The sequence below is a fragment of the Lissotriton vulgaris genome, chromosome 5 (assembly GCF_964263255.1).
Source record: "Lissotriton vulgaris chromosome 5, aLisVul1.2, whole genome shotgun sequence".
NCBI classification, from domain to species: Eukaryota; Metazoa; Chordata; class Amphibia; order Caudata; family Salamandridae; genus Lissotriton; species Lissotriton vulgaris.
In genome coordinates, this window is record NC_141693.1 from 1345120269 (window position 1) to 1345146187 (window position 25919).

The window sequence follows — 25919 nt, forward strand, 5'->3', positions numbered from 1 at the left end:
AGGCCGAGAGCTGAGCAGGATGACTCCATGCCACAGTGTAAGCAGTGCTTAATTTGTAGAAAAATAAGTCCCGGTGCTCAAAATCTTTCTTATGCGGCGCCCGCAACTTTTCAGTTATTCACCTGGTTAAATTACTACGCAACCCAATTGTACCATTGTTATGGCCACTGCCTACACTGACAACTCGGAAGCAGCCAGAATCAAAAATAAACTACTGCTTGAGCATCACGACATCGATTATAACAGTCTACTTATTTCACAACTGCATTCATTCAAACAAAATGCATTTGAAAGTGCGTTCCTGGGCAAATTGCTGTCATGTGCCGAGCATTACGATCCGCTTCAATAAAGAGGTGTTTTTTAGAAACAAAGTTGGGTAGACTGTTAATTGCTATATGTAACAAAATCAGACCATTCAGTTCAGCGTGTAGAAGCAATTTACTTGAGAATGTTTTTGCATGAAAGTATAGCCATTCAAACATGTCAAGGCACTGGATTGTCCAGAGGGGATTAAACAGTCCACCTAATGCAAATGCTACTTACCAGTATGCATCTGTTCTTGGCATGTAGGGCTGCTGACATTCATATCTGTGCATAGTCCGCCACCTAGTGTTGGGTCCGGATGATTGCACATTGTTGTCCTGGAAGAGTCTTCGAAGTATCACGAGATAGGTGGCTCCTCCCCTGGACTACAGTGCGCATGGGCATCGCCTCCATCCCCAGATTGTTTTTAGCCATTGGCAGAGATGGAGTGAAGAAAGTGAGTGATGACCATGCTATGAGCATATGTGTATATGAATAAATACTGCAGCTGCTACAGGCGCCGGGGAGGAGGGTGGGCGATATGAATGTCAGCAGCCCTACATGCCAAGAACAGATGCATACTGGTAAGTAGCATTTGCAGTTCGAGGCATGTGGGCTGCTGAATTCATATCTGTGCATAGAATACATAGCAGTCCCTCCATTAACGGCGGCCGCCCGTGCCAGCTGCAGCAGTTTGAAAAAGCGTTTTTAGAACAGCCTGACCAACAGCTGCCTGCTGTCTGGAATGCACGTCTACACAGTAGTGCTTAGTGAAGGTATGTGTGGTAGACCATGTGGCTGCCCTACAGATGTCTTCTAAGGGAATGTTACCTAGGAAGGCCATAGAGGCCCCCAACTTCCTAGTGGAGTGGGCCCTTGGTGGGATAGTGAGAGTGCGCTTAGCTTTAGCGTAACAGATCTGAATGCACTTTACTATCCATCTAGCAATCCCCGCTTTGGAGATCGCATTTCCCTTGTGATGTGTGGCAAAAGCAACAAAGAGTTGTTTGGTTTTGCGGAAATCTTTTGTCCTGTCCACATAGTACATCAAGGCCCTTTTCACATCAAGAGTGTGGAGCATACGCTCCGCCAGCGTCTCTGGGTTTTGGAAAAACACTGGCAATTCAATTGTTTGGTTCATGTGGAACTGTGAGACTACTTTGGGTAAGAATTTTGGGTTAGTGCGGAGCACCACCTTGTTAGCATGTATTTGGAAGAAAGGTTCTTGGATGGTGAGCGCCTGCAGCTCGCTCACCCTCCGCAGCGACGTAATTGCTACTAAGAACGCCACCTTCCAAGTCAAAAACTGGAGCTCACAAGAGTGCAGTGGCTCAAAGGGAGGACCCATCAGCCTTGTAAGAACCACATTGAGGTTCCATTCTGGAGCTGGTGGGGTCCTTGGTGGAATGACCCTTTTGAGTCCTTCCAGAAAGGCCTTGATAGCAGGGACCTTAAAGAGTGACAGGTGCTGCCTATTCTGGAGGTATGCTGCCATAGCAGACAGGTGAATGCGGATGGAAGAGTACGCTAGATTACATCGATACAGGTGAAAAAGGTAACAGATGATGTTCTGAATGGAAGCATCTAGCGGGTCAATGTCGTGGTTAACACAGTAGATGACAAACCTCTTCCATTTAGCCGCATAACAAGCTCTAGTAGTGGGCTTCCTTGCCTCCCGAATGATGTCCATGCAATCGGGAGGAAGATTGAGGTAGCCAAACTCTAGGACTTCAGGAGCCAGATCGCCAGGTTGAGCTGTTGCGGATCTGGGTGCTGAATGTCGCCATGGCTCTGCGTCAGAAGGCTGGGAGTGAGATGAAGCCTCTGATGCGGTACCACGGAGAGTTCCAGAAACGTGGTGTACCATGGTTGGCGAGCCCACGTTGGAGCAACCAGGATGAGAGTCATCGAGTGCTGCCTGAGCTTGCGTGCCACCAGCGGTATCAGAGGTGCTGGGGGAAAAGCGTACGCAAATCTGCCTGACCAGTTCATCCACATCGCATTGCCCTGTGATTGGGGGTGTGGGAATCTGGCGGCGAAGCTTTGGCATTTTGCGTTCTCCTTTGTGGCGAACAGGTCTATCTCTGGATGACCCCACCTTTGGAAGTACGGTTGGAGTACTGATGGATGTATCTCCCACTCGTGCATCTGATGGCTGTGCCTGCTGAGCAGATCCGCCATTTGATTGTCCTTGCCCGGGAGATGCTCTGCCATGAGGAAGATGTTCCTCTGAATGGCCCACTTCCACATGCTCTGAGCCAGATGAGACAGCTGTGGAGAGTGTGTACCTCCCTGCTTCTGGATGTAGTACATGGCCGTCATGTTGTCCGTCCGGATCAACACGACCTTGTTGCACAGATGTACTTTGAACGCCTTTAGGGCCATGAAGATTGCCATCAGTTCCAACACATTGATGTGCATCTTCCTTTGCTGAAGTGTCCATAGTCCCTGCACAGTGTAGTGGAGTACATGCGCTCCCCATCCCTGGAGAGAGGCGTCCGTCGTCAGGATGATCTGTGGGACCGGCTCTTGGAATGGTCGGCCCTTGCAAAGGTTTTGTGGATTCCACCAATGCAGAGAGTTGTACGCCCGACCGCTCACCAACACTAGGTCTGTCAGTTGCCCATGAGCCTGAGTCCACTGACGTGCAAGGCACTCCTGAAGCGGACGCATATGCAGTCTCGCGTGCGGGACAATGGAGATGCAGGAGGCCATCATGCCTATCAACTGCATAAACACCCTCGCTGGAAGCGAGTGTTGGGGTCTGAATCGTTGGATCAGCGCCTGGATACTGGCGATTCTCACTGAATTTGGCTGCGCAGTGGCTGCCAGAGTGTTGATTGTCGCGCCCAGATACTGTCGCACGTGGGCGGGCTGGAGATGGGACTTTGGGTAGTTCAGAGAGAATCCCAGATCGTGCAGGAGGTGAATGGTGCGTGACACGTGGTCTACGCACTGCTGTTCCGTCTTTGCCTGAATAAGCCAATCGTCTAGGTATGGAAAGACATGGACGTGCTGGCGACGGAGGTGCGCCGCCACAGTCGCTAGGCATTTTGTAAACACTCTCGGTGCCGTGGTGACCCCGAACGGCAGGACTCTGAACTGGTAATGCTGGTCTAAAATCTTGAATCTGAGATACCTTCTGTGGGAAGGATGCAGGGGAATATGAAAATAGGCATCCTTCAGATCCAGCGTTGCTAGGAAGTCCCCCTGTTGAAGCAGGGGAAGCACCTGCTGCAATGTGAGCATATGGAAGTGCTCCGAGTTGATGTACCAGTTCAGGGGCCTGAGGTCCAGGATCGGCCTGAGTGATCCGTCCTTTTTGGGGATCAGAAAATACAGGGAGTAAACCCCCGTTCCCCGTTCTTGCAATGGAACGAGCTCTATTGCCCCTTTTTGCAGCATGACCAGAACTTCTTGCTGCAACAAGGTCAAGTGCTCGTCGGACATAGCACGGCTTCTTGGCGGTATGTCCGGTGGAATGGACGTAAGTTCTAGACAGTACCCGTACTGGATAAGAGACCTCACCCACCTGTCCGTGGTGATGGATCTCCACGCCGGCAGGAACTGTTGGAGTCTCCCCCCGACAGGTGTCGTGTGATCGGGGGGAAGTGACAAGACGTCACTGCTTGTTGGTGGTGGTGGACCTGGATGCATTGTTTCCACGTCCCCTGCCTTTGATATTGTTGCCTCTGTAGCCACCCCTGCCCTTGTTGTTGTTATACGAGGACTGGGAGCTACCCTTGTAGTATTGTGTGGATTGGGATGCCTGTCCCCTTGAGGTGCCTCTTGAATTGGAGCGGCGAAAAGAACCACCCCGAAACTGCTGGCTTTGTAAAGCTCCCATAGATTTGGCAGTTTCAGTATCCTTTTTCATTTTTTCTAGGGAGGCATCCACCTCTGGGCCGAACAGATGGTCAGGATTCACTGTTTGCCCCAATATTGTGGTCTGTATGTCGGGTTTGAACCCTGAAATTCGAAGCCAGGCATGACGTCTAAGTAAAACACTTGTATTGATAGCCCTGGAGGCAGTGTCTGCCACATCTAGGGCACATTTGATGGACGCATTCGTAATGAGTTTACCCTCCTGAATGAGCATCTCCCCCGCCTCTTTATATTGGTCAGGCAAGTGTTGAAGGATGGCCTCTAATGTGTCATAATGGGCCCTATCATAACGTGCGAGCAGGGCTTGAGTGTTAGAGATCCTCCAGATGTTTGCTGCCTGCGCAGCAATGCGTTTGCCTGATGCCTCAAAGATTTTGGATTCTTTGTCAGGGGGAGGAGCGTCACCAGTCGTTTGCGAATTTGCCCTTTTTCGAGCGTTGGAAACCACCAGGGAGTCCAATGGCAAGTGTCCCTTAATATAAGTGGGATCCGTGGGCGCCGCTTTATACTTCCTGTCGATGCGAGGATTGACCACCCGCGCCCGGGTGGGCTCCTTGAACACCTCCTGTGCATGCTTCAGCACCCCTTTAAGCATTGGTAGTGTCTTGACTTGCTTTTCGGCTACCGAGAAGGTGTCGACCAAAAAGTCTGCATCCACTGGGTCTGAGTGCAGCTCGACGTCATGGTTCGCCGCAGCTCTCTCTATTAATGCATTGAATGCCGCCGAGTCCTCTGTCGGGGACGTCTTTGCGGCGAAAAGTTGAGTGTCCTGCCCCGACTGCGGGTCGTTTGTGTCGTCTCCTGCTGTCCAGGGCACCTGCTCCTCGTCCGGATCCGAGTACGCAGGATAGGTGTACTCGGCCTCTTCCTCGTCGACATCAGGCACGGGGGAATGGGCCGGCGAGTGTTCCAGGGCTTGTGGAGACAGTGGTTCCATCAGAGCCGAAGAGTCCGCAGAGTACTTTTTGCTCTTGAGAGGAATCTTAAAAGGTTCCAAGGCCGGCTCCGATGTAATCTTCCGTTTGAGGAGCGACAATTTTCCGGTGTTGGCGTCGATGTGCACCTCACGACGTTCCTCCACCGCGAGCGGCTGGAGCCGAAGCTTTGACACCACCAAGGCAGCCTTCGGCGTCAATATTTCCCGAGAGTGTCCGCTCTGCTTAGGCGCGAAGGCCTTCGGCGCCGACTTGGGAGGAAGGGTAAAACGAATGGGCGTTTGTTCCTTGGCAGGCTTCGTCGTGGGCCTAGGCACCACAGGGTCCTGGCTGGGAACCACAGACTGCTGGATCCGCCGTAAGGATTCTCCCACCTTCTTTGTAAGGGATGCCGAGGGCTGAAACGACTCTAGCGACTCTTCGTCTTCGAGAGCGTGTTCGACGGTAAGCCTCTTCTTCGGCGCCGACGCCCCATGGCCTGGCGCACTGTCGGCGTGACGCTTTTTAGAAGCCGTCTTCGGGTCCGCGACCCCTTTCGGTGCCGACGCCGCCGCGTCGGATGCCTTCACCTTCGGCGCCGACCCAGATGGCTTCGGGTCGGCCATTTTGGCGCGGCTCTTCTGGTCAGCCATTTTGGCGTGGCTCTTCAAGTCGGCCATTTTTGGTTTCGCGGAAGTTGACGCCTCCAGAACCTTTTTCACCAGCGCCACTTTTGGTTTCGGTTTCGCATCCGAGGGTGCGAGACCAGTTGGCTTCACTTTCGGTTTCTTGTTAGAAATGTCCGTGACCGGGCCCGGAGGCGGGGACGTAGGACTGGTTGTTAGATCTTGGGTAAGGCCCGAAGGCGATCCCTCGACCTGGGCCGTATAACGGGGAGTAACCCCGGAGTCTTGTTGGGGATGCTCTTCGTCCGAGCTATCACCCATTGCGGGACAAGCCCGGTCGTCGTCCCCTACCTCGTCGGAGACTTCGTCATAGGCCTCATCACCCGCGTCGCCGGTCTCTTCTTCGGACGCGGGGCCAGAGTCCGATTCTTGTACGTCGTCTTCTCCCTCAACCGATTCCTGGAAGATGTCATCAGGTGGGGGTGCCGAAGCCGACAATTGAGCCTGGAGCCGATTAGCCCGGCGAATCTTCAAAGTTTTCTTACTCCTAAATTTCGAACACGCCATGCAAGTGTCCTCACGGTGATCCGGTGACAAGCATGTATTGCACACGGGGTGCACGTCAAGGTGCGAATATTTTGAGTGACACAGCGGACACTTCTTGAATGGCGTCCGCTCCATAGCAAGTGTGTAGTGTAGGCCCGTCCGCGTCGAAAGCACGTGGAGGGGCAGTAGGAGATCGGAGCTGAGAGTCAGTAAGAAACCCGAACGCAACTATACCGACGCCCAGCCTAAAGACCTTTTGGCCTCGAGTGAAAGTAGAACAAACTATCGGTCCCGATAGAGGGAACCGAAAACACATCCGAACCCGATGGCGGAAAAAAACAATCTGGGGATGGAGGCGATGCCCATGCGCACTGTAGTCCAGGGGAGGAGCCACCTATCTCGTGATACTTCGAAGACTCTTCCAGGACAACAATGTGCAATCATCCGGACCCAACACTAGGTGGCGGACTATGCACAGATATGAATTCAGCAGCCCACATGCCTCGAACATACTTTTTTATTTATTTTGTAGTGAATTTATGAGCGTTTATGTAGTGAATGCCACCTGGTAGGCATACGCCTTTTGGTGCAAGAGCTTTACATTCTTAAAATGTATTAGTTTGTAAGGGTAGTCCACTGTGCCTCGCAGCGCTTTGGTCGCCTTTGACTATGAACATGAAGCAGCTTTGGAAAAGTGCGTTTTGCCTACTAGTCCCGAACTAGTTAAAAAGTACAGGGCCAGTGTAATGCCCCCAATAGGCAGTGGGTGCTGGTAAAAGGTAGCAGTGGGCATTCTTGGCACAGTGGTGCAGTGTGCAGCCTGCAGTGGAAGGTAACCACGAGCTCAGGCAAGTGAGTGTGCCCAGCACCTGTCAAAGACTTTAATGCCTCTGGGCACAGCCCGGGTAACTTGCCGTTATCGTGTGTGTAGTGAGTGCAGAGTGCAGAGTAGTGAGTGCACAGTGCAGAGTAGTGAGTGCAGAGTAGTGAGTGCAGAGTGGTGAGCGCAGAGTGGTGAGCGCAGAGTGGTGAGCGCAGAGTGGTGAGGGCAGAGTGGTGAGGGCAGAGTGGTGAGGGCAGAGTGGTGAGGGCAGAGTGGTGAGGGCAGAGTAGTGAGTAGTGAGGGCAGAGTAGTGAGGGCAGAGTAGTGAGTAGTGAGGGCAGAGTAGTGAGGGCAGAGTGCAGAGTAGTGAGTCCAGAGTAGTGAGTGCAGAGTAGTGAGTGCAGAGTAGTGAGTGCAGAGTAGTGAGTGCAGAGTAGTGAGTGCAGAGTAGTGAGTGCAGAGTAGTGAGGGCAGAGTAGTGAGGGCAGAGTAGTGAGGGCAGAGGGCAGAGTAGTGAGGGCAGAGTAGTGAGGGCAGAGTGCAGAGTAGTGAGTGCAGAGTAGTGAGGGCAGAGTAGTGAGGGCAGAGTAGTGAGGGCAGAGTAGTGAGGGCAGAGTGCAGAGTAGTGAGGGCAGAGTAGTGAGGGCTGAGTGCAGAGTAGTGAGTGCAGAGTAGTGATTGCAGAGTAGTGAGGGCAGAGTAGTGAGGGCAGAGTAGTGAGGGCAGAGTAGTGAGGGCAGAGTGCAGAGTAGTGAGGGCAGAGTAGTGAGGGCAGAGTAGTGAGGGCAGAGTGCAGAGTAGTGAGGGCAGAGTAGTAAGGGCAGAGTAGTGAGGGCAGAGTGCAGAGTAGTGAGGGCAGAGTGCAGAGTAGTGAGGGCAGAGTGCAGAGTGGTGAGGGCAGAGTGCAGAGTAGTGAGGGCAGAGTGCAGAGTAGTGAGGGCATAGTAGTGAGGGCAGAGCAGTGAGTGCAGAGTAGTGAGTGCAGAGTAGTGAGGGCAGAGTGCAGAGTAGTGAGTGCAGAGTAGTGAGTGCAGAGTAGTGAGTGCAGAGTAGTGAGTGCAGAGTAGTGAGTGCAGAGTAGTGAGGGCAGAGTAGTGAGGGCAGAGTAGTGAGGGCAGAGTAGTGAGGGCAGAGTAGTGAGGGCAGAGTTGTGAGGGCAGAGTTGTGAGGGCAGAGTAGTGAGGGCAGAGTAGTGAGGGCAGAGTGCAGAGTAGTGAGGGCAGAGTGCAGAGTAGTGAGGGCAGAGTAGTGAGTGCAGAGTAGTGAGTGCAGAGTAGTGAGTGCAGAGTAGTGAGTGCAGAGTAGTGAGGGCAGAGTAGTGAGGGCAGAGTAGTGAGTAGTGAGGGCAGAGTAGTGAGGGCAGAGTGCAGAGTAGTGAGTGCAGAGTAGTGAGTGCAGAGTAGTGAGGGCAGAGTAGTGAGGGCAGAGTGCAGAGTAGTGAGGGTAGAGTAGTGAGGGTAGAGTAGTGAGGGCAGAGTAGTGAGGGCAGAGTAGTGAGGGCAGAGTGCAGAGTAGTGAGTGCAGAGTAGTGAGTGCAGAGTAGTGAGGGCACAGTAGTGAGGGCAGAGTAGTGAGGGCAGAGTAGTGAGGGCAGAGTAGTGAGGGCAGAGTAGTGAGGGCAGAGTGCAGAGTAGTGAGGGCAGAGTAGTGAGGGCATAGTAGTGAGGGCAGAGTGCAGAGTAGTGAGGGCAGAGTAGTGAGGGCAGAGTGCAGAGTAGTGAGGGCAGAGTAGTGAGGGCATAGTAGTGAGGGCAGAGTGCAGAGTAGTGAGGGCAGAGTGCAGAGTAGTGAGGGCAGAGTAGTGAGGGCAGAGTAGTGAGGGCAGAGTGCAGAGTAGTGAGTGCAGAGTAGTGAGGGCAGAGTGCAGAGTAGTGAGTGCAGAGTAGTGAGTGCAGAGTAGTGAGTGCAGAGTAGTGAGGGCAGAGTAGTGAGTGCAGAGTAGTGAGGGCAGAGTAGTGAGGGCAGAGTAGTGAGGGCAGAGTAGTGAGGGCAGAGTAGTGAGGGCAGAGTGCAGAGCAGTGAGGGCAGAGTAGTGAGGGCAGAGTTGTGAGGGCAGAGTTGTGAGGGCAGAGTTGTGAGGGCAGAGTAGTGAGGGCAGAGGGCAGAGTGCAGAGTAGTGAGGGCAGAGTGCAGAGTAGTGAGGGCAGAGTAGTGAGGGCAGAGTGCAGAGTAGTGAGGGCAGAGTAGTGAGGGCAGAGTAGTGAGGGCAGAGTAGTGAGGGAGAGTAGTGAGGGCAGAGTAGTGAGCGCAGAGTAGTGAGCGCAGAGTGCAGAGTAGTGAGGGCAGAGTGCAGAGTAGTGAGGGCAGAGTGCAGAGTAGTGAGGGCAGAGTAGTGAGGGCAGAGTGCAGAGTAGTGAGTGCAGAGTAGTGAGTGCAGAGTAGTGAGTGTAGAGTAGTGAGTGCAGAGTAGTGAGGGCAGAGTAGTGAGGGCAGAGTAGTGAGGGCAGAGTAGTGAGGGCAGAGTAGTGAGGGCAGAGTGCAGAGTAGTGAGGGCAGAGTAGTGAGGGCAGAGTAGTGAGGGCAGAGTAGTGAGGGCAGAGTAGTAAGGGCAGAGTAGTGAGGGCAGAGTGGGCAGAGTAGTGAGGGCAGAGTAGTGAGGGCACAGTAGTGAGGGCAGAGTAGTGAGGGCAGAGTGCAGAGTAGTGAGTGCAGAGTAGTGAGTGCAGAGTAGTGAGTGCAGAGTAGTGAGTGCAGAGTAGTGAGGGCAGAGTGCAGAGTAGTGAGTGCAGAGTAGTGAGGGCAGAGTGCAGAGTAGTGAGGGCAGAGTAGTGAGGGCAGAGTGCAGAGTAGTGAGGGCAGAGTAGTGAGGGCAGAGTGCAGAGTAGTGAGGGCAGAGTGCAGAGTAGTGAGGGCAGAGTAGTGAGGGCAGAGTGCAGAGTAGTGAGTGCAGAGTAGTGAGTGCAGAGTAGTGAGTGCAGATTAGTGAGGGCAGAGTAGTGAGGGCAGAGTAGTGAGGGCAGAGTGCAGAGTAGTGAGGGCAGAGTAGTGAGGGCAGAGTAGTGAGGGCAGAGTAGTGAGGGCAGAGTAGTGAGGGCAGAGTAGTGAGGGCAGAGTAGTGAGTGCAGAGTAGTGAGTGCAGAGTAGTGAGGGCAGAGTAGTGAGAGCAGAGTAGTGAGTAGTGAGGGCAGAGTAGTGAGGGCAGAGTAGTGAGTGCAGAGTAGTGAGTGCAGAGTAGTGAGTGCAGAGTAGTGAGTGCAGAGTAGTGAGGGCAGAGTAGTGAGGGCAGAGTAGTGAGGGCAGAGTAGTGAGGGCATAGTAGTGAGGGCAGAGTGCAGAGTAGTGAGGGCAGAGTAGTGAGGGCAGAGTAGTTAGGGCAGAGTAGTTAGGGCAGAGTAGTGAGGGCAGAGTAGTGAGGGCAGAGTAGTGAGTAGTGAGGGCAGAGTAGTGAGGGCAGAGTGCAGAGTAGTGAGTGCAGAGTAGTGAGTGCAGAGTAGTGAGGGCAGAGTAGTGAGGGCACAGTAGTGAGGGCACAGTAGTGAGGGCACAGTAGTGAGGGCAGAGTAGTGAGGGCAGAGTGCAGAGTAGTGAGGGCAGAGTAGTGAGGGCAGAGTAGTGAGGGCAGAGTGCAGAGTGCAGAGTAGTGAGGGCAGAGTGCAGAGTAGTGAGGGCAGAGTGCAGAGTAGTGAGGGCAGAGTAGTGAGGGCAGAGTAGTGAGTGCAGGTGCAGAGTGGTGTGTGCTGTTGAGTGCAGAGTGGTGTGTGCTGTTGAGTGCAGAGTGCTGTGTATTGACAATGTAAATGACAATGCCATTTATTTATGATTTAAAGAAAAAAAAAGAAATGTCATGAGCAATGCTAATAGCTCTACCTTTAATGATGCCGAGACCATTGCATTGTAAATGCTTGTTCTACTTGGCAGCGGGCCGGCTCTACAGTGGGGCAACAGGTGCCACCGCACAGGGCGCTAACCTTTGGTGGGAGCGCCCTGTTTGTAAGAAGATTATGGTTTTAAAAGAACTGCTGCTCTGTTCCTTGCATCCAGCAATTTTCAGGCAACAATTAAAATGCCAAGATAGTTCCCGTGATTAATGTTCTTCCTGGAGAGAGATCGGGATTTTGTCTAGTGGAAGTTTTGACTCATCGGAAGGTAGCAAAGAGGGTTAATATGCTTGCTGCAAAGAACGTGTACCATGCAGATCACAAAGTGCATATAATGTAAATAGATCAGTGGTTTACTGTTTGTGTCTGAGAGATCCTTTTTTTACTTGCAGTTTATAAGTTAAAATCCTAACATAAAACAGTGAGTGAGCTATTAACTATCATGAAAAGCTGCATGCAAACTGCAAGGAATATGATAGAGTGCGCAGGGACCAACTAGCTCAATATTACCATACTCACCTGGGCCCATACAACATTCACACTTTGAAGTAGCAGTCCTGCCTAACTCATTACTAAAGTAATCACCCTATCAGTACTTTGAGTCTTTTTAGGACTTATACCTGTAAGCCATGACTTACCAATCTTTGTCACCTTTACTATAAGTCCTAGGGATCGAAAAGGGAGTTGAGTTTAAATAGGCAGTATCTATAAATACATTTACCGTTCCTGTAATAAACCACAGACTCGGGAAGAAGTTTTAAAAGATTTATCTATGAAAGGTTTTCTGAGTCAAAGTGAGAAAAACCACAATCTTGTGACAAAAAATGTTACAAGCAAGAATATAACCAGTAGGACATAAAGTTTGTACGAAATCACAGTAACACCTTTAAACATTGGTACCTGGGAAGGGTGAGAAAGGGAGATAGCACAAGGACATACCACATGGATTATTTTTACCTAGGATGGTGCAATGACCAATCTTGGTCACAGGCTGGGGCAAAAAGACCAGGGCCAGGCTCCCGACTAATCAGGTGCCCAATGGACAAGACAGGTTCAGATCAGGACAGGTGACCTCCTCTAAGTGCAACGCCAGCATTACACCCCTTTCACTAGGATAAGCCAATTAGTACCCCGTTTGGGTAATCGATTCTTCTGACAGAGTGCTCCGCCAGCACCTCTGCTCTCGATCGCCTATTAAGCGCGTTGGGTCAGTGACAGGTCAGCTATTCAGACAAGTCGGACAATTTCTCTATCGAAACCTACCTTAGTTATACCATTTTGAGGGCAATGTATCACCCCTAAATGTTGCAAATCTATGTGTTCCCCTTCATTGATTGTTGGAAAGACGAGGAGAGGTCATCACACCATACGAAGATGAGATCATTTCAATATTGGTTTCAATTGATTTTGGTTACCGCCCATCATTTTTTTTCCCATGCACTTTGATTCCACCCAGCAATATTGGTACACATTTTGAATACATTGTATTTGGTAGCTTCCTCTCTAGAGGTCAGATGAGCAGGTTCCCAGGATCATCGTGGGTAAGAAGAGTGCTGGCTGAGGTTCAATGCCAATGCTTCTGCAAATTCGGAGTTTGAGTCCGCTTGCGCAACATCGCCCAAGATGGAGGATGTGACAGTATTCAGGCCCAAAGTACGAGCTATCAGCAAAGTTAAAGAGAAACATATTAGAATACAAAAATAAATGAATGCACTGTAATCCACTTGTCTCTATTCTAAGCCCATTACTTTATTTTAACTTTTGCATTTTTTCTATAGCGCCGAGACACCCACGGGTAGTTGCGCGCTTTAAAAGTCGCATAAATAAATAAATAAATAAATAAATTAGTGGTTAAGCAAGACAAACAAGCTTAGTACAAGCTGCAGCATAAGCGTGAGCATGTGAGGTTTGAAGCGGCCATTTCTGGCACTCGTGCGCAGAAGGGAGAAAATCCCTTCAATGCAAAGATATATCACACCACGTAGATGTAATAATTTATTTCGCATAGTTACTTAAAACCATTGCAATACAAGAATAGGTTAAAAACAGAGAATTATAAAGGTACAATTGTAATAAAAGAGAATAAAACATTCACATTTCCTTGGTTCGGATGTGCATGCAGCAACTTTGTAACCAATCAGTTGATAAATAAATTATAAGTTCAGCTTTGTAATTATAAAATATTTCTGCTTTCCTAATGTCCCCATAAGCTCTTTGAATCAGTAACGTCATTCGGCAAGCGGGATTAGGTCAATAGTGCAGAGGCCGTTATAGATTTATTTCAGGCATCTTTTTTTCCACTGCCTTCATAAATTTTACGAAGCTACAGCTCAGGCGAGAGTCATGGGGAGAAAAACAAGCAAGGACTGCCTTCCTTCGTGTGCGGATTCCTTGCCGATTGAAATGTTGTTTCAACAAGTGTTTCCGTTCATCATGTAATTTCTCGCAAGAGCATATCAAGTGCAGCATGTCTTCTTGCCCCAAGCCACATAGCCGACAAAGGGGATCAACTTTTATTTTAATCCAACACGGGAAATTTTGAATACAGGGTAGCAGGCCCAGCCTATGCTTTAAAAAACGCATTTTGACAGATTTGGAGTATCCCTCGCCAAGGTAGCTCTGTGGTGCCATAGTAATGTACGTATTTAGCGTCATCCAACCATGTGTTCTTTTGGAGAGGGCTGCCTTATCTTGGACCCATGATAGCTGTTTGATCGATTTCTTGACCAAATTTTTTAAAAGTTATATGATTTACTGGGGTGTCCCAGAGCTGCTCTAGTCCTGTGTTCGTCCGGCTGTCCAGTAGGAACTTGGCTACTGCTGAGGACGGATGTTGTACTAACTCACTCCACAAATATTCATTTAATGTTCCCTGTTTTGACTTCCTCACTTTGTCCCATGCTATCATGTAGGCTCCCTGCCTTGCTAGGAGCTGTTGCTCGGTGCCAAATTCTAGCCTGATTTGAGCTGGTGAGGTTTGTTTGGGCAGGCTGAAGATGATTCTGTAGGCGGCTGTTATTGTGTTATCAAGGATCTTGGCATCCCTTCCTCTAAGTGCTTCGCTCCCGTAGGTAATTGTTGGGAGAAGTTTAGCACGGATTACTTGCGTCAGGGGCAGAAGTGAGGGGCCAGAAAGTTTGAGGTTTAGAGACTTCAGCGAAATTGCCAGAGATAACCCTTTCCCTCGTATACTCGTTCTCTGGGCGGAGAACTGCCCGCTGTTGTCAATTTTCACTCCTAAGTATTTATATGTTGGGGTATCTCCAATTCTTGTCTTGTTCCAGTACCATGATGTTGGTTTCCTTTTTTTTCTGCTGATGGTCATTGTCTGTGTTTTTTCAAGGTTTATTGTAAGCTCATTTTTGTCTGAGTAGCATTGTGTTGCATTCAGGAGATGTTGAAGTCCTACCTTGGTATAACTTATGAGCACAATATCATCAGCATATAGTAGACAAGGTAGATGCAGTCCCCCTAACTTCGGAGCGTGGGAGTAACAACCATTTAAAATGGGGACCAGATCGCTTAGGAACAAGTTAAATAGGGTGGGGGCCAGAACGCAACCCAGTTTCAGGCCCTTGTTGGTCTGTATGCGCCTGGACAAAACAGATCCGTCCCCCACCTTTATCTGTACCCAGGTCTCTGTGTGGAGGTTGATTAGCAGGTTCAAAAGTGGTCTCGATATCCCCCAATTGTTCAGTTCAGACCATAAAAGGTTCCGGTTTATATGGTCGAAGGCGGCCTTATAGTCAATGAAGCAGAAATGAATGGGCATTTTGTTAGATTCTGCCTTGTCTATGAGCATGCCCATGCACAAAATATTAGTCATTGTGCCTACTGATTTGGCAAAGCCTGTCTGGTTTGCCGGTATTAAGGATTTCTCTGTTGCCCAGGCCCTCAGCTCTTCAAGAAGGATGCCTGCAAAATATTTTGCCTCGTTGTCAATTAGAGAGCAGTAGCAGTAGAGAGCGGAGTGCAGCGGACGCTACAGCCACAGCAAACCGCCGCACCACGCCACGGACCACGAGCAGCTGCGCAGCCGCAAGAAGAGGAACAGCTATGGAGGCGGTCAGCTGTAAAAAACCTACGGCTGATGCAAGAGGATTGGGGCTCTGGAGAGCTTCGGTGCCGCCTTGGAGCTTTGAAGCCGCAGAGCCGAGAGCCGCGGAGCAGCGAAGCCGCAGAGCCAGCCCGGAGAAGGAGAGGAGGTGAGAGGCTGCTTTGAGGCAGCACGGGGGGAAGCTGACAAGCTGTGTAACCGCCGGCTCTGAGCTCTGAGCACGGCAGGGAGAAGCAGTGGCAGCATCGATCCTGGCGGCACAGTGCACCGTGGCATAGAAAAAAACTGTAAAACTGTAAAAAAAAGAACTGTAAAATCTGTGTGGCAGTGCAGCTGTGTAGCTGGCACGAGTGCTCTGCAGGAACTATTTGAACCGGGAACACTGCAAGCACTGCAAGCACTGTGAGAGCTGTGAGACCCCGGTCTCTGTAGCGTGTTGTTGTGTGTGTCTCAAACAGCACTGTATCACTGCTTTGGAGTCGCGTTTGGGGTAGAGAACAAAGGAGCCGCTCTGATTGCAGCAAGACGTCATTATTGTGGAGGGCTTGGAGAAAGCTTGGTGAAGCGGGGTTTTAAGGAAAGCCACCGCAAGCCAAAGGAGCGGAGGCGCTGAGGCATTGAGGCAGGGCTTGCAGAGAAAGTTCAGCTGTGGAAGGCTCGGTGGTGGAAGAGCCGCGACAGACAGAGAACCTATGACAGGCACTAGGCAGCAATAGCAAGAGGCTTGTGGCAGGAACTTCGACCGTTGGAAGCCTCATCAGACCTGTTGGTTGCCAAGTACCAGTCAGAGCACCTGACCCCTGAGGCTATGCAGGAAGGCAATATTCCAAAACCACATTTTCCAGGCCGCTGATCACTTGGCTACTGGGTGACAACGGATGCGACCTGCCTTGGTGATATGAGATCAGGACGTGTTCGGGAGTGCCCCACGAATAAAGGGGGGGCAAACAAACGTACAAACAAACGCAAAAGATCGCCGAAAGCTCTCACAAGAGAAGAGCCACCGACCAAAACCAGGCAAACAACTCAGAGCGAAGGCTCGCTAATTGATATAACAAGCAATAAGTCCGACCTTAACAGCCTGAGCAGAGAACAACCGACAAAAGCAGAAAAGGGCAGTAAAACAAAAACTAGCCTCGCAATGCTTCAACCAAAAATTTACACCAGGTTTCACTTTTTAAGAAATGCGGGGGACACACTACTCTCAAACCTCAATGAATCTTCAGGCTTACAGCAACCCATTGAACCATTTCAGCTTTCCCAGCCTGTTCAGCATACTGACTTACTGCCAGTAATCAACAGCAAGGGAAGCCCCAGCCCTACGGCTAGGGGATCACTACAAGTGACATCAACCCCTCAGCGTGACAAAAGCTCCATCTTAAGGTCTGTTACAACCAATGAGATAAAGCCAGGAATGAAACTTGTCCTAGAAGCAAACCTTGTTCAAGTGCACAGGGCAAATAATGTTACAAAAAGCCTACCTATAAACACACCTCACAAAAGCTTCATAAGCCCTGGCACTACTGCTAATGGGAATTTTTGTGAGGGCAACATACCTGGAAAGGGAGGTGATGTCGACGGGTCTACAAACTGCATTGTAATAAGCCAAGAACAAACAAAGTATCTCAGCGTCAACAACGAAGCGAATGTAAACATTAGAAAGGAGCGCTGGGAACAGAACGACTTAAATATGGGAAATCAAACTTTAACCCATATCGAACAAGTAATTGATCACAATAGCACGTTGAAACCAGGGAAGGATACAGCCCACACTGATAGGTCACCAACCTTGCCGCTAGAGGTAATAGAGATATCTTCATATCAGGGTAAGGAAGAATGGGAATATCTTTCAGCTGCATACACTCAAGACAACAGTAAAAGTGAGATAAATACCAAGGTGCCGAATACGCCTATTACAATAAGCAACACTTCTCGTGAACACTCAATGAAGGATATGGGGGCTTCAGAGACGGCAGATAATCATGACGAAACCCCAAAGCTCACAAAGCATGAAAGCGCTTGGTGTAGTTTACTTAAAACAACACAACTTCTGGTAGAAGCCCTCAACTATCAGTCGGATAAAATGGACACTCAATTGACGCTACTCGACACACTGGCTGTATTTGTGGTTGCCATTGATGGGAAGTTGGGCACGTTAAATACGCTTCTTCAAAATAAGCTGGCTCAGCTGAATCAAGGCTCGGGGAATCATAGAGAGAGATGCGGATTTGGCCCAATCATCGATAAACTGGCAACACTACCAACAATATTGAGTGACCTTTGTACACAACTCAGAAGGCCATCTAAGTGCAAACAAAGCAATCCCTGCGATAGCTCCTTCAAGGCGGACATGGATAATCCAATGTCCAAAGAAGCGCAGGTGAGTAATAGACAAGGTAATTCTAAATCAAGGGCCCCACCACCTATAATACCAACAAGCACAGGGGTGAGTGAAAACGGACCAATAGATCCTCCACTCTTTGAAAATACGGAGGAAGATAATGTAAACTTAAAAATGAATGCCAAGCAAAGACGAGCAAAAAAACGCAAAGGCAGGAAATACAAAATTGACTCAACGGAAAGACTTTCTGCACCTCTTTGGGAACATTCCAACTACGGAACAAAGCGCAGCACAACTCGAGGGGTCACGTGTTTATCGGAATGCGAGGAAGCCATTAATATATCTGAGACTCCTACGGAGGCAATAACCATTGATGGGATAGGGTGCAACATCAAAATCGAAACAAAAACCTCGGAAAAACATGGGATTTGTACACAAAAAGCGCCCGAAATAGGAACACAAAACTCATCCCTCCCAATCGGTGAACTGAGCAAAATAACCCTTAACCCAAGCGCAGAACAGGCACAAAAAAGCAGCAGGCAGCCCGGCCCCAATTCACGGCATATAAAAAACCAAGGACACACTCGGGTTGTGAAGCCTGAGAATAATACGGAATTAGATAACGTAGTAATGGGCAAAGGACAGCCAGAAAGCAATCTACCTACAAATACCCAAGGAACATCATCCACAAAGAGAGAAGAACCACCATCCATTACAGGGACAGCAGATCTCACATGCTTTATCTCCAGGCCTGGAGACAATTATCACCCGGCCGGGCAGCCAGCATGGAATCCGCACACCACCGGCCGAGATTTAAGAATAACTGCACTTAATACAAACCAGCTTAAAACAACTGCAACAAGACTAGTAGAGGACTTGCGACCCAGAATTCCCAAAACAGAGGGAGGGCTGTCAAATGAACATATAAACGTTGAAGAGTCTGCACGAAATCAACAAATACCTAGCAGAGAGCTAAGAGTTACCGCACCTAACTCTATTCAAACGAAAATAACCGCAATACGACTAGTAAAGGAAATGCAATCTAGCCAACCGAAAATAGAGAGTGGGCAGACAAGCGAACAAAGAAACGCAATAGGTGTCATTTGGTTCAATCCGGACTACACCTCGCAAGGAAGACATGACACACTGAACAGAGGCAACATTGTACGGCTGCTATCCCACATTCCCTCTTTGGCAGAAGTAAAAAGCACGGAACTAGTTTCTATTGAATTTATAGCCGATGAAGTCACAGGCAGAGAAAAAACAAAAGCAACTTGGACATCGTTGGCAACCTCACAAAAAATATATGCCGAAGCTGAAACCTTTAAAAACTGGGGGATTACAATACAACCGTATACAAAGCCAAGATATCCTGATATTCTTGTCCCGGCGGAAAATGAGGCAGAACAAGTCATCACAAAAAGTCTCAGAAACTCGGTCCTGAGAGGAGCGGTAGGGCCAGGGGGCAATAACGCCGAGCAACATAACGAGATCACCCGATGTACTATAGATGAATATACACAATTATCTGGACTGCCCGACCCAAGATGGACAGCCAGAACTTTAAATAATAATGAATGACAAATTAGCCCCAAGCCAATGGTAAGCGCCCATGACTTACTGAGAATATGCTCTTGGAATATTAATGGTTTGGCACCTAAAATAACTGACACAGAGTTTATGACCTACATTAGAAACTTCGACATCGTGGCATTCCAAGAAACATGGCTCGCAGATCCCCCGCACCTTCATGGCTACTTACGCTTCTACTCCGCTGCAAAAAGGATAACTAAATATGGGCACTCTCAAGGCGGCCTAGTAACTTGCATATCGGCCACAAGTACCTTGACTGCTAAAGAAGTCGGACCAACTTCTACAGCCTTGCTGGCTGTCAATATTCACCTGTCACCACGTAGATGTGGCCGACGCATGCGCAGTACAGTTCCCACGTTTTTTGATTCTCATTTTAAGATATTTGAGTTACTGTTAGTAAAAGCATATTGTCAAGCTTCCCCTAGATACTAGAAATGTCGTGAGATGCAAATATTAATAAACAAAACATGTTGGTTAATATGTTATAGGTTATTTAGAGAGTGTTGAGTACAAGCATAGATGGATCTCGGACAGCACCAACACCATAGCCCCCCTCAAGAAAAACAATACCCGTGCCAAGAAAGCCAGATGGTTTACCACCGAACTTCGAGAGTCCAGGCGCACATGCCGCCGCCTTGAAAAGGCCTGGAGAAACACCAAATCCATAGAAGCCCACAACAACTTCAGAGCCGCCACCAACGCCCACCATCAACTCATCAGAGAAACGAGGAAAAAAGTGATTGAAGACAGAATCTCCACCCACGCACACAACAGCAAGGAACTCTTCAGCATCATCAAGGAGTTCGCCCAACCCACCAGCGAGTCTACCGACATCCCTCCCTCACAAGACCTCTGCGACAAACTCAGCATCTTTTTCCACCACAAAATCAAGAGCATCTACGACAACTTCGACGAAGACAACCAACACACTGAACCCTCACCAACCACCCCCGACACCCGGAAACCAGCGATTGATGACTGGACAGCCCTCACCACCGAAGACACACTGAAGACAATGAAGTCAATCCACTCAGGGGCCCCCACGGACCCCTGCCCCCACCACATCTTCAACACCATCGCACCCATGCTCCGTAAAACCATCAACCGCTCCCTGGCGACCGCCTCGTTCCCCGACGACTGGAAACACACCAAGGTCAACCCCCTCCTAAAGAAACCCTCAGCGGACCCCACCGACCTCAAAAACTACAGACCCATCTCCCTGCTCCCGTTCCCAGCGAAAGTCATCGAGAAAGCCATCAACAGCCAACTCGCCACATTCATTGAAGAACACAACATCCTCGACTCCTCCCAATCCGGCTTCAGAAAAAACCACAGTACGGAAACCGCCCTCCTCGCCGCAACAGACGACATCCGCACCTTACTGGACAAAGGAGAAACAGTAGCCCTCATCCTCCTCGACCTATCAGCGGCGTTCGACACAGTCTCCCACCGCACCCTAATACGCAGACTCTACGATGCAGGAATCCAGGACAAGGCCCTCGACTGGATCTGCTCCTTCCTCTCGGCAGGACGCAGCGGGTCAGACTCCCCCCTTTCCTCTCGGACCCCACACCGATCACCTGCGGAGTCCCCCAGGGCTCCTCCCTCAGCCTGACGCTCTTCAACGTCTACATGGCTCCACTTACCCCCATCGTCAGAACCTACGGACTCAACATTGTGTCATATGCAGACGACACCCAGCTCATCCTCTCCCTATCCAACGAGCCCAACACCGCCAGACGCAACTTTCGAGAAGGCATGGAAGCCGTCGCCAAATGGATGAAAAACAGCTGCCTTCAACTAAACACCAACAAAACAGAAGTACTCATCATGGGCCCAAACCCCGACGCCTGGAGCGACACCTGGTGGCCCACCGCCCTCGGAAACCCGCCAACCCCCACAGACCACGCACGCAACCTGGGAATCATCCTGGACTCCGAGCTCAAAATGGATCGCCAGATAAACTCGGTCTCATCTTCCTGCTTCCACACCCTCCGCCTCCTTCGTAAGACCTTCAAATGGATCTCCCTCGAACACCGAAAGACAGTCACTCACGCCCTGGTCACCAGCAGACTCGACTACGGCAACGCACTCTACGCCGGAATAAACAAAAACCTCATCCGCAAGCTACAGAACATCCAGAACGCCGCCGCAAGACTGGTCCTCAACCTGCCAAAACACTGCCACATCTCCCAGCACCTGCACACACTCCACTGGCTCCCCGTCGAGGCGAGAATCACCTTTAAGATGCTCACCCACACACACAAGGCCCTCCACGGCACCGGACCAGCATACCTGAACAGCTGACTCAAATTCCACGCACCCCAAAGGACCCTACGATCAGCCCAGCTTTCCTACGCCGTGGTCCCCCGCACCAGAAAGACCAGATCGGGAGGCCGCTCCTTCTCCTTCCTCGCGGCCAAAGCATGGAACGCCCTTCCGCTCCACCTCAGACAGACAACATCGCTCCCCATCTTCGCAAGAAACCGCAAATGAAACCTTGCTCCATCAAATAGATTAGAGCATTATTATTTTTTCCAGTTTTTCATTATCCTAATGTTGCAAAAAGCGTTCATTTGGGTAGAAATTAATTTGTATTATTAAATTTAAACTCTTGAGTTTGAGCTTCTCGAGACCAAGCATGCTTAAACTATACTGCCTACCTGTACGGATGGCGTGTGACTCCTACACCTTGTAGTCCTCTGTCTTATGGAACATTTCCTATACACTTATTTGTACACGTAGGACTGATTGTCTCTGTGTAATGTTCATGTCTTTTCGAGTGCTCTGACACCCTACACTGGTATGAGTGCGCTATAAAACTAATTAAATGCTTCTGAGAGAGAGTCGTCATGGAGACTTGAGGTGCACTGTTAAAAAGTGGTAGTGAGAGAATCTGTGGCAGAGGTGGTCATTGGGTGGCGTCAACAAACACTGTCGCACTGGGCACCACCGGCGCTAAAGCTGGCCCTGCTTGGTAGGATGTTGTTTCTCAAGGCAATTGAGGTAACTCAGGAGAGTCTGGTAAGGGGCTGAGAAAGGGTCAAGATATGTTCCACAGTTTCTATATGAAACATAGTCTGTAACAGTCATGTACCTGAGCTGGGTTACATCAACCGGAATATACAACAATGGGTAGAGCATGTTATGACAAAGGTGAGGTCTCAGTCATCTGCATTTGTTTGCTATAAAAGTTAATGTGAATATGCTGAGTAGGTACAAATTAGGCACCTTGAACGTCAGGGAGATGGGCAATTCCAAAAACCGACAAAGGGTACACTCATTTAAAATTTAGAGACGGTTGACAGAAGTATGCTCTGTAGTGGTGGAAGGCCGACTTGCAAGTTTATGTTTTTCTGTTCCTATGCCCCTAATTCAACACAGCCATACTTCCTGAGCAGCTTATCTGGAACAAATCTCAACCTGATGCAAGGGGGGTGGCCTGAACAATTGCCGGGTAAGAGAAATCGTTGAGGAGCTTCCGCTGGAGCCAAACATCCGACAGCAATCCTGCCTCTACCTAATGAAATTACACAAGACGTGGAATTTTGTGACCAGCAAGCGAACACCGGTTGGCTGCTCTAGCACTGACCAGCGTGCTGCGACGAGATTCAGAGAGGCAGTTTGTCTGACGGCTCGCGGACAAGATGGCGACTGCCCCTGGCAACACAGTAAAGGCGACACCCATCGTGACCCTGAAAGCAAAGAGAAGGCGTGACCCTGGTGGGGTAAGAAGGGAAGCCTTATAGACCACACTGTGGTGTCTGGAGAACGCCCCCCTTGAATTTGCCCCCTGTGCTCCTCAGCTGCGGTACTAATAAGCAGTGTGGGTGAAAGGGACCGCGTGGTCGAGTGCATGCAAAGACTGGGACATAAGGCGGAGTGGTGCACAGGAGGTGTAAGATGGCAGAAGAGGGTCCTTCGGTCCACCAACAGAGCCGTGGGCTCTCCCCTTAGGCACAGAAGGGGACAGAAAAGACACTACTGTGCCCCTGGAGAGGCACCGGTTCGCTGAAGAAGCAACGCCTCAGCAGCACAGGTAAGAAGTGCCCGCGGACGAACAGAGAGAAGAGCCTGAATACAAGGACCCACCCCAGCCATGATAAACTTGAAGGCATCCAGGAACGATCGCTCCCTCACCCCAGCTAATAGAAGGACAATTTGAAGAAGGGGAGAAAGACAGGCTATAAGGACTAGGCAAGGGCAGAGGAAAAACAAAAAGAGCGAAAGGAAAATCCCAGATTGCATGCCCGCTGATCAGAGACACCACTGAGGATAAAGGCGGCTGAGGCTCATGGCCCATGCAGATGGAGGGCTGAGTGGCCTTCTAGCCCCCGGAATTGAGGTACCCCCTATTATGGCTGGCAAAAGTGAGGAGCAGGCAGAATAAAATAAAAGGAACGCCTGAACCGACACTATTAACCCATTAGTGAACTGGTCACTTAGACGCACTGCCTAAATAAGGGAGAATTGGTGGAGAGACCTGGGACACCACATGGCGGTGAGAGCTAAAGCAGACCTATGCTGGTAATAAAGGAGTGGAAAGAGACAGCAAACAGTGCTAAAGGGAATAAGCCTCCTGAATGCCATGCAGTGGCAAGATATAGATGCCCGTCTCCGGAGGAAAAACCAGACAGCCACAAGGGCTTAATCTAAGCAGGGATGATTCAGGCACCCCAGTCGCAGTAGGAGGCCTCTACAATCCAACAAGGATACTCAACATTCCCCATGGTTCAAGTGGACCAGTCAGGAAACTGGTGCACAAGCAAAATAGATGGAGCCACAAACACTCTGCACCCGCCATAAAACTTTCCCAAGTGACAGGATGACCAAGGATAAAGAACAAAAAAAGCCTGCCCTTCAGGGGAAACTAAATCGTTTCACAAAGGTCCTGAATGCAGTCAGAGTCTGCGGAAGCTACACCCTCCTGACCAGACACGCAGTTCTACTTCAAACGATCCAGATCTCAAGAGAAGCATTAGAAAACAAGACAGTGGAGGTGTGCGCAGAGGTGGGAATTTTACGCCCGTTCATTCACAAGGCATCGGAAAAGGTAACCGAAGTTAAAACACAGGCCTCATTAGCTTTCCTGAAGGGGTGGAAGGTACTAATGTGCCACTATTCCTACTGCCTTGGCTTAAAGATATTACCCGGAAACACTTCTCTGCTTGCTTTGTTATAGAACGGGCGAACCCACCGCTGAATGCGAGGCCTCGCATGGCGCACCCCCATCACCAATAATAGTGAAATTCCTCAATTGTTTGGATAGCGATACAATACTACGAGAAGGGCACAAAAAAGGCGAAATAAGACACAAGAATGCCAAAATAATTATATTTCCAGACTTTATGAGAGAAGTCCAGCGTCAGAAACGCTCTGACTCGGTCAAGGCGAAACTTCGAGCCCTCAAGCTACAATATATGCTTCTCTTCCCCGCGAAGCTAAATGTTATTTACGCGGGCAAGACCCATTTCTTCCAGACGCCTGAGGAAGCATGGGCCTGGGTAGAAAGAAAGATCCTCCGCTCCCAAAAGCCAGCTGAACCAGCAAGTCGCTCAGCACGACCTTGGGCAGACGGATGTCAAGCATTGATGCGAAAGAAACACGGCAGAAAGCAAAGCCTGGGTAGTGCAAAGGAAGGAATGCCCTAGGCCCTGCGGGGTAACTCCAGAGGCAAGAGATGACTAGAGGAGAAAGACACAGATAAAGGCTCAGAGGCAAATGGTCACACAATTGGAGCCATCTCCCTGGAGACCCACTCGAAAGAGTATGGAATGTCCGCGGGGCCCTAGAGTATACAACCACTGGCAGCCAAGATTACCGCCATGGAACAAGACAGAGTCTGACTTACAATTGCCAACGGATGCATTGTTAAGACTTCGAGGCAAAAGAAAATGAGACAAGCATCATGGGACCAGCGGGACCACCGCCCAATACCTGAGACTTTCTGCTGGGCCGCCCCTCACGTAGAACTGAGAGGGCACATCAGTGAACACTGATTCATGCTTTAGTTGCTACTAGGAAACACACTGTTGGAAGATGTTTAGTTCCTTGGGGGATGGACGACAGACCTCTCCATCTTCTCCAGCATACTGCTGTTTCTCCTGGGAAAGATGGTATTATGCTGAGGGGAGGTTGTGCGAGGTAGGAAGGGGGAAATAAGCTGAGGTTTTGTTACAGTTCTTTGTTTGTCACAGAAGATACATTGGGAAACGGGCTATGCCAAACACATTCCGTGTCCACGCGTGTGAGAACAAACAGCTGACAGACTATCACCCATGGCTCACAATACATCTAGCAATGGGGAAACTCTTACAGTATTGACATAGAACGTCAATGGTCTAGGAGCTACAATTAAAAGAGAGCTAGTGACACAATACATTAAAAGACACCAACCCGACGTGATGATGCTCCAAGAGACACCTATGCAATAGACCCACTGTGGATTTCTGAACTGAGGAGCCTATAAGATTTGGGTACTCCAGGGTCTCACACAGAGTGGCTCAACTGATCAAAAGGTACCCACCCCTTCACGATGATGCACCAATGGATAGAACCCATGGGTAGATACGTGGGGGTTACGGGCCAATGGGGCAGACAATTGATAAATTTGATCAGCGTATATGCACTGCCAAGACTCCAGGCTTCCAAACTTGAAAAGGGTATAGATATCCTGCTAGAGACACCCTCCTCTCTTCACGTGATTGGGGGAGGGGGACTTAAATGACGTAATGAACATATCAGTGGACCGATCAAGGGTGGGCGGAGAACCAAAGGGAACCACACCTCTCGCACAATTTGCCACTACCTTAGGGCTCACAGACCTATAGAGACACTGTCAACCCCCACACATGCCAGCACAGCACTCATAGCACTCAGGGCCACAAAGTATACTCCAGGCTGGACAATGTTTTTGTCCGTGGAGACACAATGAAAGAGGTGGGACAGGCAGAGTACCTCGCCAGGGGGCTATCTGACTACTCCCCTCTGTTAATACGATTGGGAATGCGGAG